The sequence below is a fragment of the Triticum dicoccoides genome, chromosome 3B (genome assembly GCF_002162155.2).
Source record: "Triticum dicoccoides isolate Atlit2015 ecotype Zavitan chromosome 3B, WEW_v2.0, whole genome shotgun sequence".
Lineage (NCBI taxonomy): Eukaryota > Viridiplantae > Streptophyta > Magnoliopsida > Poales > Poaceae > Triticum > Triticum dicoccoides.
The window spans coordinates 7,244,427-7,256,134 of NC_041385.1; the positions used below are offsets into that span (position 1 = coordinate 7,244,427).

General features: G+C 45.7%; 1 long non-coding RNA gene across 1 annotated transcript; it reads right to left on the reverse strand.

Annotated features, from left to right (window-relative positions):
* Positions 1–899: 899 nt before the first annotated feature.
* On the reverse strand, positions 900–2,561 carry LOC119280464. Its single transcript, XR_005138092.1, has 3 exons — positions 2,034–2,561; positions 1,164–1,373; positions 900–992 (listed from the first exon to the last, which is right to left on the reverse strand). It is a non-coding gene; the product is annotated as an uncharacterized LOC119280464 (long non-coding RNA).
* Positions 2,562–11,708: the final 9,147 nt, after the last annotated feature.

Below are 11,708 nucleotides of genomic sequence, written 5' to 3' on the forward strand. Positions count from 1 at the left end.
TCTAGCATCTATCAAGTAGCGGGTTTAGTAAATACATCCGCTAGCTGATCATCTGTTGAAATGAACCTAACTTCCAATGCACCTACAGTTACTCGTTCCCTCACAAAATGGTAATCAATCTCAATGTGTTTGGTCCGAGCATGAAACACTGGATTTGCCGTCAGGTAAGTTGCCCCTAAATTATCACACCACAATATGGGCGTGCGCTGCTATGTAACTCCAAGTTCTGTGAGAACTGAGTCTATCCAAATGGCTTCAGCCGCGCCATTGGCCAACGCCTTATACTCTGTGTCGGTGCTAGATCTCGAGACTGTAGGATGCTTCTTTGAACTCCAAGATATAAGGTCGGGTCCAACAAACACAGCAAAGCCACCAGTAGAACATAGCCTGCCCAGTCTCACACATATGCTGGATCCCCACATGCTGAAGAAACTTAGGCTTCTTGGTGTGCTGAGTGAGCATGTCATATACAACCTTAGCCGCAGAGATAGGTTGTTATGCATCTTTAGTAGGTTGAGAGGCCGTGCATCTTTAGTAGGTTGAGAGGCCGTGCATCTTTAGTAGGTTGAGAGGCCGCAGAGATAGGTTGTTATACAACTTTAGCCGCAGAAAAAAAATCTAATCTAAGCACTATGCACCACTGTTTTACCGTGCGGCAGCTCGCACAGGACCGGCGCGCTACATCACACGGAGAGGAGAACAGAAAAATATATTTTTCGTGTCGCTATATAACTACACATGAATCTATTCTATGCACTGATGCGCCTACGCTTTTTAGTCTACCATTGATTCGATAAAGCATTTACTGGCTGAAGCCAAGGAAACATTATATACAATAACTAACTATGTAGAAGCAAAATTTGATAGGTGGAGAATCTACAACCACAGGTCTGACTTACCAAATTATCACAGTGCACAGGATAGCTGCGGGAACCAGTTGTTTGATGGAACTTAACTTGAGCACGGTTAGCTTTATTCTTTTTACAGATCTCCTACATCAAAAGATCGAATACAAATAAGGCACTTTGTAGGTTAGCATGTACTCCCTCCATCCAATAATATAAGATTTTATTACAACGACATACTCACAGTTGTAATAACATCTTATATTATGGGACAGAGGGAGTAGAAGCAAAGAGTTAGGTTTTCAGGAAGAAGTGTACCATCTTCTTTGGATTCTTCTAGCTTTCCACAAGGGCATTCCACTAGTCATCAATCATCGATTTGAGAGGAGAAATTCTGGTCACCAAATTGAGCGGGAAAGGATCAAAATACTTCTGCTTGAGCTTGTATCGCTGCTGGCGGACTGCAAACTTCATTTGGGTACAATCCTTCATAACTGGAGCAGCTTCAGTGTCCATGTGGAACTTTATCTACACAGAAGGGAAAACATGTGTAAGAATCACTATATAGATTTAGAGTTTAAGTACATAAAAGAAGAGACATCTGCATATCTGTCATACAGAAATCTTTGTGTTCACGAACAAAGCTATCCTATCTTCTGTTGCTTTTCTTAAATTCTTTACTTTTCCATAAGATCAAGAAAATGGATCGGGTTACTATCAAAAGATAGCAGAATAGAAAAGAAAAACAGCATCCTGGTGCAAAAGCAACTACAAATTCAAAAGTTCCAGCGATCATCTCGCCCAAGGCAGCCGCATCTAAATGCTAACAGTTGACTACAGGAGCAACGACAGTAATCTGCCCTGAAGAGCAAGCAAATCTTTAGTAAACCATAATTATCTTAAATCATTGCTGGTTTACTTTTGTGATAATCCTCTCCCTAATGTTAGCATACAGGACTATAATTTGTACTCCCTCTGTCAATTAATATAAGATGTTTTAGATCACTAAGCCCATTGTTTCTCTTAAAGTGTTCAACATCTAATAGTCTACGCAGATAACAACAGAAGGTGCAAGACTAATGAGAATGGGGCCAAGGTTTGTCGGTTTCATGTTGTATTTGACTTGCATTTGCTAATTGAGAGATTGCTAGCCATGGAAGAGGGGAAAGGCCTAAATTGTGTACTTACACCAACTTTGCCAACAAAATCTTCGAAGATCCCAGTGTTGTCCTTTTTCTTGTAATCCTTCCAGCACTGAAGCACATGCACATGGTTTCTGACAGCGATGTTGGATTCAGTTGCAAACTTTGCCGCAAGAAGAGGTAACTCTGGCCTTCTCTTCTCCTCTGGTATAATGAGTGGCATTTTGGCCCTCCGGGATCAACTGATCCTGTTGAGACCTTTCCCATATTGTTTCCCCTTTCCCATTGCTCCTCTACTAACTGCACACCTACAGCAGCAACTAAGCTCAGAAGATAGCCACGACAATGTGTTAGTGGTCGGATGACAGCAGCAATCAAAGAGCAAATGGTAGTGATAAGAGGAGCTGATGATCTATGCACCGATACATGATCTCACAAGCTTAAAGAGTTGACATTATAGCAGATAAGCAAATGAAGAATGGTAAGGAACATTTTCACAAGCATAAACAACTGTGCAAGTAATATTTTTTATCAGTTTCTTTTGGTATTGAACACAAGAAAGGTAAATAGAGATGGTTTTATGGCATGCAGTTGCAAAACTAAGCAGATACTACATATCCAAAACAGTAGCTAAGCCTCAGAAGAAGTGCCCACAATGGTATTACAAGCAATACCCGCAATGGTATATTACATACCATAACCATGACTTGATGGATATCAAGAATGAATGTTCACAAAATTAAGCACATATGATTGAATTGCTAAATTCAGAATTTACACAGAAAGATGCAGTCAACAAGATCTGAAATTAGGATTTAGATTAAGCATGTATGGTTGAATTACTGAATTCCGACTCTAGAATTTCATCTCATTGTTAAATGTAAATTTAATGTCGTTGTTGTCACCACCTTCCTTGTTCACCGTCTGATTGTGCTCATCAGGTTGGGCAACAAGATCACTTCCATTGGCCATAGAGGTGTTGTCATCATGATGGACAGGGTCATCATCTTGTAAAAAAGGCAGTGAGATTGCATTTATTATATATAATATAATCTAATAGACAAGGCTCGCTATTTGAAAAACATATAAATCTTCAATACTGGTTATTTATAACATATGCAACATGAAATTAATTACAAAACTATTACTACCATGAGGAAATAGATAGACATCTAGCTATTCCACTGAAACAGGCATAATTTTATGGATATTCATGGCTAATCCATGTCAAAAGACAGAATCATGAGGATGGTGAGATTTTAAACATTGTGCTCAACAGTTCTTAATAGCATTTTTTTTCATGGTGAGTTTACATATATCTGAGACCCAATCTTACACTTTGTAACACATGGCCGTTGTTTCATAGGAATGACCAGAGCTCTGATGAACCACAAGCACTAGCAAATGAAATCAAACACAAGTACGAAATCTCTTATCAGCAGTGGCAGAGCCAGCGAATTGACATAGCCTGGGCACACCACAAGCTAAAATACTTTATTTCATCTACCAAGTATGACATGCTTGAATAAAACCATATGCAGTATATACAAAATAGTTTATACTCTCTTCTCAAGGCTTCTTGTTGCAATTTGTCACCGATGACCATCATCAATTGGAGTTGCTACTCTCGTCTCACGTAGAGGAGCAAGCTAGCAAAGGTAGCGAGTGACTAGGATCGATCCCCTTCTGTCTCTCCTCACGAACAGAGTTGGCCTGCTGTAGCCCATGTAAAAAAATGATACCACTTGATAGAGGCGAGGGTCCCGATCTTTCGATGAGATGATAACTATCGATTTGGTGGAGACGACTTTGACGATCCGACTACAAACGTGCACGACGTTGCGCCTTAGCAATCGCTAAACCAATCTCCTGAGGTTACTGACGATGCTGGAAGCACGGTCAGCCTGACCACGAAGGTCTATTCCTGCAAGTAATCGAAGAACGAGCAAGAATATGATAAAGCAATCTGAATATTGCAAATATATATGAAGTATTGATAATGGTGGGGATCCGGAAGCGGTCTTGGTCTGGTCGTTGGACACAAACGAAGTACACGAAGTTGCAATGGCTAACTTTTAACTAAACAAATCCCAAGGAAAAAGCTACTAGATGGATCTAGTTATATAGGAGCAAGGGGTGGCGGCCAAGGAGGTGGGAGGACGTCCCAAGGCAGTCTAAAACTAAATCTAGGTCGTACAAGGCCAATGGGCCCAAGTGGAGGTGATGTAACACCTTTGGACTTGTAGTTTGACTCGGATTCTGCTGCAGCATCAGATTGTTTCGTCCATAACTCAACGCTCCGGACGAATTTGAAGGTGATTCCAATTGGGTTGGAAAGTGCACGAAATCTAGTTTCCAACAAAAAAAGAATCACCCAATTCGGAGTCCGTATGAAAAACTTGTGTGCGTTTTGAGTCAGGTGTGTCTGTGCAGTCCGAATCTGAATCCAGAACGTGAGAGACTTGGACTCTATCTTCTCTTGGGCCAAAAGTGACGTGAGAGAACTTTTTGGACAGCAAATAAACATCTCTTTCTTCCTTATCTTCATATGTGGATTGTACAAATGTCCCATACACCTGCAATTAGACAAAACACAAAAGTGTGTGAAATATTTTTGTTCTGGATAACATAAATAGATTATTGAATAGTTTGCACTAGAAATCACCTGACAAATATGCATATATGCAATATTTTTGGTCATATCCAAGGTAGTCATGTCCTCATCATCTACATGGGTCTATAACCTCCCTGGTTGTTGCAAGGCAAAAAGCACGGAAACGCCTGAAGTTGGTCCAGTTGAATAAGCTCTCGTATATTTAGCTAGAGTGAGATAGTTGGTTTTCAGCGTTTTTGACAATTTCCACTACCCAGCGTTCAGGGACGTAGCAGTATCGAGCCCGGACGGTAAAATCGCCTCCTTCTTATCAGCCACCTCAAATTACACACATACAGTACATGTACCACGAGGTGGGTTAAGGACTATTACCATCTTGTTCGTCGAGGTGTTTTCGCTGAAGGTGTCCTTGAACCGGCGTCTGTGTGGTGCCGGAGAGGTACTTGAAGCGGCGACTGTATGGTGCCGGTCTGCCGGAGGAATCGACTGCTTGGTCTAGGGTTTGGTGGAGGCAGAGAGAAGGGGTACGGGGACGTAGATCTACCGGATGCGGGATGGGGAGATGGAGGTGGGGTGCTGGCCGGCAGCGGAGGCACTGAGGCGGGGTCGTGACCGGTGGTGGAGCTGGAGTCACGGTCGTCGGATGGTGGCGGGATGGAGCGGCTTGGTCAAGGGGTCGGTGGAGGCTGATGGGGACGTGAGGAAGTGGCCGGAGGTTGAGGTGGAAGGGAAAGGTGGAGCCGACGATGGAGGCGTAGCCGTGGCTGGCCGGCGGCGGAGGTGGAGCCGTGGCTGGGTGTGGAGGTGGAAGCTAGGTGGGATTTGGGGGATCGGCGCGGGGCGTGGCCGCGTGGGTTGGGTTATGGTGTTCTGTATGCGTCAAATTACCAATAGGCCCTTCATAAGCAGTAGCTGAGTCTGTATAATTTAGCAACCTGAACCTAGGTAATATGGTCAATTCACGTCCGTTCTTTTTTGACTTCGTGCCGTTAGTGTGAAAAACTGGACGCGTGCGCGCGCGTTTCCTTGCCGCCCTCCCCGCTCAAAAACCAGAACGCTCAAGAACGCGTAAAAAAGGACTGTTCAAAAAGATATACGCCGAGAGGTAGTATATTACACAAGCACTTTTTTTTGGAAAGACATTACACAAGCACATTGTATTTGAAATTTCTTACACTATGTTTTAGTAAATATAAATTCATCACAAAAACATACTATTAAATAATCCATCTATCCCAAAATTCTTGTCTTAAATTTGTCTAAATACGGATAGAATTTTGGACGGAGGGGGAGTAATTACTACTTTTTTTTGCGCGAAAAATAATTACTACTTCAACTCTCATGACTCTTGTGTACTTAAATATGAATAGTCAAATAAGACGAATGCCGACCTGATTACCCCTCGAGGCCTGCTTGACTACGTGTCGGCACACTAGGTCGGGGCTTGATTACCCGTCGGTGCACCAAATTGCGGCTTGATTACCCCTCGGTGTTGGCTCAATTACCCCTTAATGTCGGCTTGATTATCTCTCAACACACTATGTCGCGACTTTGAGGCCCTTAGCACACCATGCCTCAATAGCCGATAAGATGAAAAATAGCTTGAGATCATCGGACAGTTGCCTTGGAACGGTTGAAGATGTCGATGCTTGATCCCATGCGGGAGAGAGGGGGGAAACCATTGGTCGCGTAAGAGCCCCCTCTCCCACAATGCTCGACGACCACCTCTCTTTGTACTCACCATTGTGTGCTACTTTGGTCATTTAAACAGAATCACTATGCAAAAGCTTGCCAAGTTATGTTGGTCCCCGAAAGCTTATATTGCTTTCAACGCTTGTTGATTCGGTATGTTAAAGGACGTCAGGTAGTATACTCGTCAAGAAGAAACACAAAGAGGTAGTAAAGGGGATCGGGGCCTTCCATGCTCGAAGGTTGAATGAGGGACATGTGATCATCATTAGGCCATTGGTCAACCTGTGATTGACAAACCATGTCTAGACCCACCAATTCTCGTGACTAGCCCGCCTTCTCTTCAGATTCACCTTTAACCATCCCCAATTAAGATAACAACGAGGGAGGGATCATCGAATGACATCAAACTTCCATCATGTGCCCATCCGCATTCTCCCTCTCGGCCTCGCTCATCTCTCTCTAATCTACATAATCCAACAATGGCACCTTGCTCCCGTCGCGGCCACGTGTGCACACAACCACCGCCCACCGGCGCATCCCACCCTGTTGTCATGTCTTCGGCGACGGCACCTCGCCCCTTGCCGTCACGGCTGCCGGCGCCTTGCTTCCTCGTGTATCCGGCGATGGCTGCCTTCACTACTAGGGAAAACGCTATACACAGAAGTATAGCAGTAGCGTTGGTCAAAACTCGGCGCTAGCGCTACTTAGTAGTAGCGCTTGTTGCAAAACCACGCTACAATCATTATTTTAGCAGTAGCGCGTCTTCACAGAAAAGCGCTACTACTAAAGTTCCCTCACTAGTGCCGGTAGGCTAGGAATAGTAGCAGCGCTTCTCCCAGAAGAACGCTACCGCTAAAAACATTGTAGCAGCGCGTTTCTGCTGTAGAGCGCTACTGCTATGTAAAAAAAATAGAAAAATAAGTAGAAAAGTAAATGAAAATGAAAAAAATAGAAAAAGGAGAAATGAATAAAAGAAAATGTAAAGAAAACAAAATAAAAAGAAAAAGAAAACAGAAAGGGTTAGCTGCAGCGCGTTTCTTTGGAACACGCTATAGCTATCTTAGCTATAGCGCATTTCGGTAAAATGCGCTACTGCTAGTTTGACTCAAATCCCGGCAGCCCGGGCTCAAAATTTCGCTAAGTCCTCCCCCCCCCTTCTCTGCTCCCCCCTGTCCCCCAACTACTCCATCGCCACCGTTGCCCTGCCGCCTTCGACCATACCGCCACCGCACGAGGCCGCCTTCGACCACACCGCCGCCGCCCGCCGCCTTCGACCACACCGCCGCCGCCCGAGGCCGCCCCCTCGACCTCACAGCCGCCGCCCGAGGCCGTCGTCGACCTCACTATCGCCTCCCTCGAGGTCGCCGCCGCCGCCCTCGACCTCATCGCCGCTGCCCGAGCCAGAGCCTGCCCTCGCCGCCGACCGTAAGGCTATGCCTCTCCTGTCCCTACCCTCCTATTTCTCTCTGCTAGGGCAATTATATATATGTTGATACTATGCTGATGTTCATATGAACCCTAGGTGTTCATATGAACCCTAGATTTTTTAGGGCAGTAGGCATTTTATAGCATTTAGGAAAAATGATTAGCAATTTTTTAGGAAATTAGCTAGGGCAATTTTTATGAAAATTCCTAAACAGTAATTCCATTTAGCTTTAAACTAATAGAGGGTATATAAATAATGGTAGCATTTAGATTCAAATTAACAGAGGGTATAAACAAAAAACACTTAGCTATAAAAAAATATTTTGACTACAGACCTGAATTTATTCCAAATTTCATTCAAATGAAATTTGAATTATTTGGACTATGGACCTGAATATTTTTGAAGAAATTGGGTGTAGGTACTAAGGTCTTGCTGTGGAAATTCTGGTGAGGTCAAAAGGGTTAGAGAAAATGTAGTTCCTAGACTTTTAGCTTTAGACAAAAAACAAAAGTATTTAGCTATAAATAAAAAACAGTAGCTATGGCATTTAGCTATAAACAAAAAATAGAATTGTTTTTCTTTTCAAAAACTTGGTCAAACAGAACAGTAGCTACATGTCATTGATGTTCATTTGCATATTCCATTATTGTTGATTATATCTTTTCATTGAAGTGGCCATGTTATATGCAAATTCCTCAATAGTGTTTGCTCGTGTTATATCTTTTCATTGAAGTTGTTCGATTGTGCGCAAGTGGCTTTGTTGTTTACAAGGAATGATGCTGAGTGGCCTATGTTTTGCCGGAATGTTGATTCATTTCTGTTCCAGCAAATTTCAGGTTCTCGATTTGTCCACTTTTTAGCAAAGGTCGTGCCAAAATTTTCCGTGAATTTCGGCATGACTTGTGCTACAAACTAGGACATATCGAGTGCCCGGGATTTGCCGCACCAGGAAGGAGCCAACATTCCTGCAAAACAATAGTCCTTTTTTATGTCATTATTCATTTTATTAGGTCTAGAATTAATTGACTAGAATTAGTCATAGGAAGCATGGCTAGCAACGATGAAGGACAGGGTTCTGGTGATTGCGACGACATCTACCGGGCGGCAGACGAATATTTTAGCCTTACCGACGATCAACCAATGTTGTTGCTGGGCCCACCGATGGCATCGGGGACTGAGACCGACACGCAAACCGGTGCTGAGACTGAGACCGGTGCTGAGATTCAGACCGGCATCGAGACCGGCACTGAGACCGGTGCTGCCTCGGGGGAGCGGAGCCGGTGTAGAACCAAAAGCAAAGAGGAACCGGGTTCCTAACAAACTCAGGACTACTAGACTGGTGGTCACGGAGGTGGACGACGGCAATTTTGAGCCAAAGGCGCCCGAGGAAGCGCGCGCGTGCTACGGCAATCAAATAGGTTGCATCGTACGGACAACCGCCACCATCAACGATGAGAAACTACAGAAGATAGAAAATATGAGGAGCTCCCTCCTAAAGAAGTTTCACCAGATATTCTTGTTCCCGGGCCGGAATGAGAAGGATTATGAAAATCCAGACGAGGACCCGACAATGAAGAAGATAAACAAACACGCCATGACCAAGTTTAGCGACGCGTTGGCCGCCTGGAAAAATCGACTGAAAGCAAAGATCAACAACGGGGAACCCTACTCCGAGATTGTAAAGGATAATCCGACAATCACGGAGAGCAGTTTCAAATATTCAAGGAGGCTTGCAAGGCCGAAGCTGCCAAAGAAAAGTCTAAGTACATGAAGGGGCTTCAAAAGAGGAACATTGGGAGCCACCACCTCGGAAGCCGTGGTTACGGCGGAAAGAGGTCCAAATGGGCCAAGGAGGACGCAGAAGCCGCGAGTCTGGGCATCCCAGACCCCTTGGCGGATTTCACCGTCCCGCAGGAGCGTGACGTCCTAAGGGCCCGGCACCGTTGGGACCCAGCGAAGAAGGTTTACGAGACAACACCGGTCATTACGGAGTTCATGAGACTGCTGGTAATTTTAGTTTCTGATCAATTCGACTGCACACGTTAGTCATATTTGTAAACGATCCTTGTGCCTTTTGCAGAGAGAGCAGCACCGGATTGCGGCCGAAAGCGACTCGCCGTCTGAGGCATTGGCGAGGCCCAAGTGGGACACTCCATTCAACCGGGCGTTGAACATATTGAAACGACAACCGGTGGATAGTCGACCATCGTATGGACGCGTGCACGGTGTAGGAGACGGCACCACGTGGAAGAAGTACTACCGTGAGACCACGGAGGAGAGAAAGGAAAGACGGAGGTTAACTGAAGAAAACATCGACAAGAAGGTTGAGATTGCGGTTGAGAAGAAATCATCTCAGACAGTCGCAACAGCGGTAGCTGCCGCAAAACAGGCGATTGCAGATATGTCTACTTCCTTGGTGACGGGCGTTTTCACTTGGACAAGGCAAAATCCAGAAAAAAATGCAGAGGACTTTCCCCTTGCTGACTTCTTGGGAGCATCTGCTCCCGCACCTGCTCCCGCACCGGCTCCCGCACCTGCTCCCGCACCGGCTCCCGCACCGGACGTGCTCGGTGGTGCCTCTTCTTTGGCTGAGCTCGACGCCCTCACGGTATCTGTCACACCGGCCCCCTTCAATATAAATGTATAATCTCCCGTTTTCGTTGCCTTTCGGATGTCTCACGTCATAGACTTTTCTTTGCAGGCCCACGAAACCCCGTGCACCATATTGTACACCATCGGCGAACAGAAGGTGGACGTGGGGAAGGCGACGATAATGGAGCCGAAGGAATCATTGTTCCACAGCCGGCCGATCCCCCCGAACGTCTTCAAGGTTTCCGTGGCCAGTGTCAAACCGGGCGACGATAATTTGCCTCCTCTAATACCAGTGGGGGATGACGATGAGACCCCGCGGCGGCTTGGTGATTGTTGCAATGGGTGGGTCCTGTTGTGGCCAAAGAGTCTGCTTCGTCTGGAGGCGGCCGGGAGCACACCCATGAGCACGCAGCCTCAGCAAGGTATGAACATCAACACCCCACCTACCCAATTAGCGTCGGGTGTCGGGTTGGGTGATAGCGGAAGGGCTAAGGAGGAGGCTCCATTAGTCGCTGATGACGTCGCCATGGATGAGGATGAGGATGACGATGGCGCTGAACAGTATGTCTATACTGGCGCCTCCTCAGGGTTTGAGCGTCATGAGTTGGTGCCTGAATTACCGTCTCAACGTATTATTGACGACCTTCCGGTAGTAAAGAAGTCTAGGAAGAGAGCGAGGAAAGGCAAAAAAGCTGATTCTATGATCCAGCCGCCTCAGCAGCCTCGGCTTCAGGACCGTATAGATATCCCCGATGCGGATAAATGGCAATATCCCCGGTCAACCAATCCTACCTGCAACAGCGCTACGGGCCAGATTCGGCGATCTAAGGAGACTTCATGACGATGTGCTGCGGGTAGAGAAAGGCCTCATCGCCTCGAAAGATCCAGGATACCCACTCTACGTGGTTAACGTTCCGCGGCAAATGTCGTACGACGGCAGCTTCCCTGCGGATAAGTTCATCCTCCGGTTCGATTACATATTCGACATGTTTCACGTGAAGAAGCTAGATTTTACGTTTGTCCGCCTTTATGCCTTGCACATGAACTACATCATTGGGGTTGAGCAGATACGTCATATCTGTGTCGCTGACCCGTACTACATGCACGAGAGCTTCTTGGGAGTCTGTGCAGAGCAGCGTGAATACGCGAGGGATTACATCGTCAGTTTCATGCTCTCCAATAAGGACAAGGAGGCGATTCTCGTGCCTTATCATCCCGTGTAAGTCATCCGCGCTGCTATCCTTCCTTCGATTTCAATAATTCATTTGCACGGTGGAGGCTAATTAATTTGAGGTGTACTTATTTTGCGCAGCGGCGGGCGCGCCGTACTCATCATCCTCTACCCCCGATTCTCCCACGCTCTTTACTTGGACTCGTCGAAGAACATTCACAAAAAG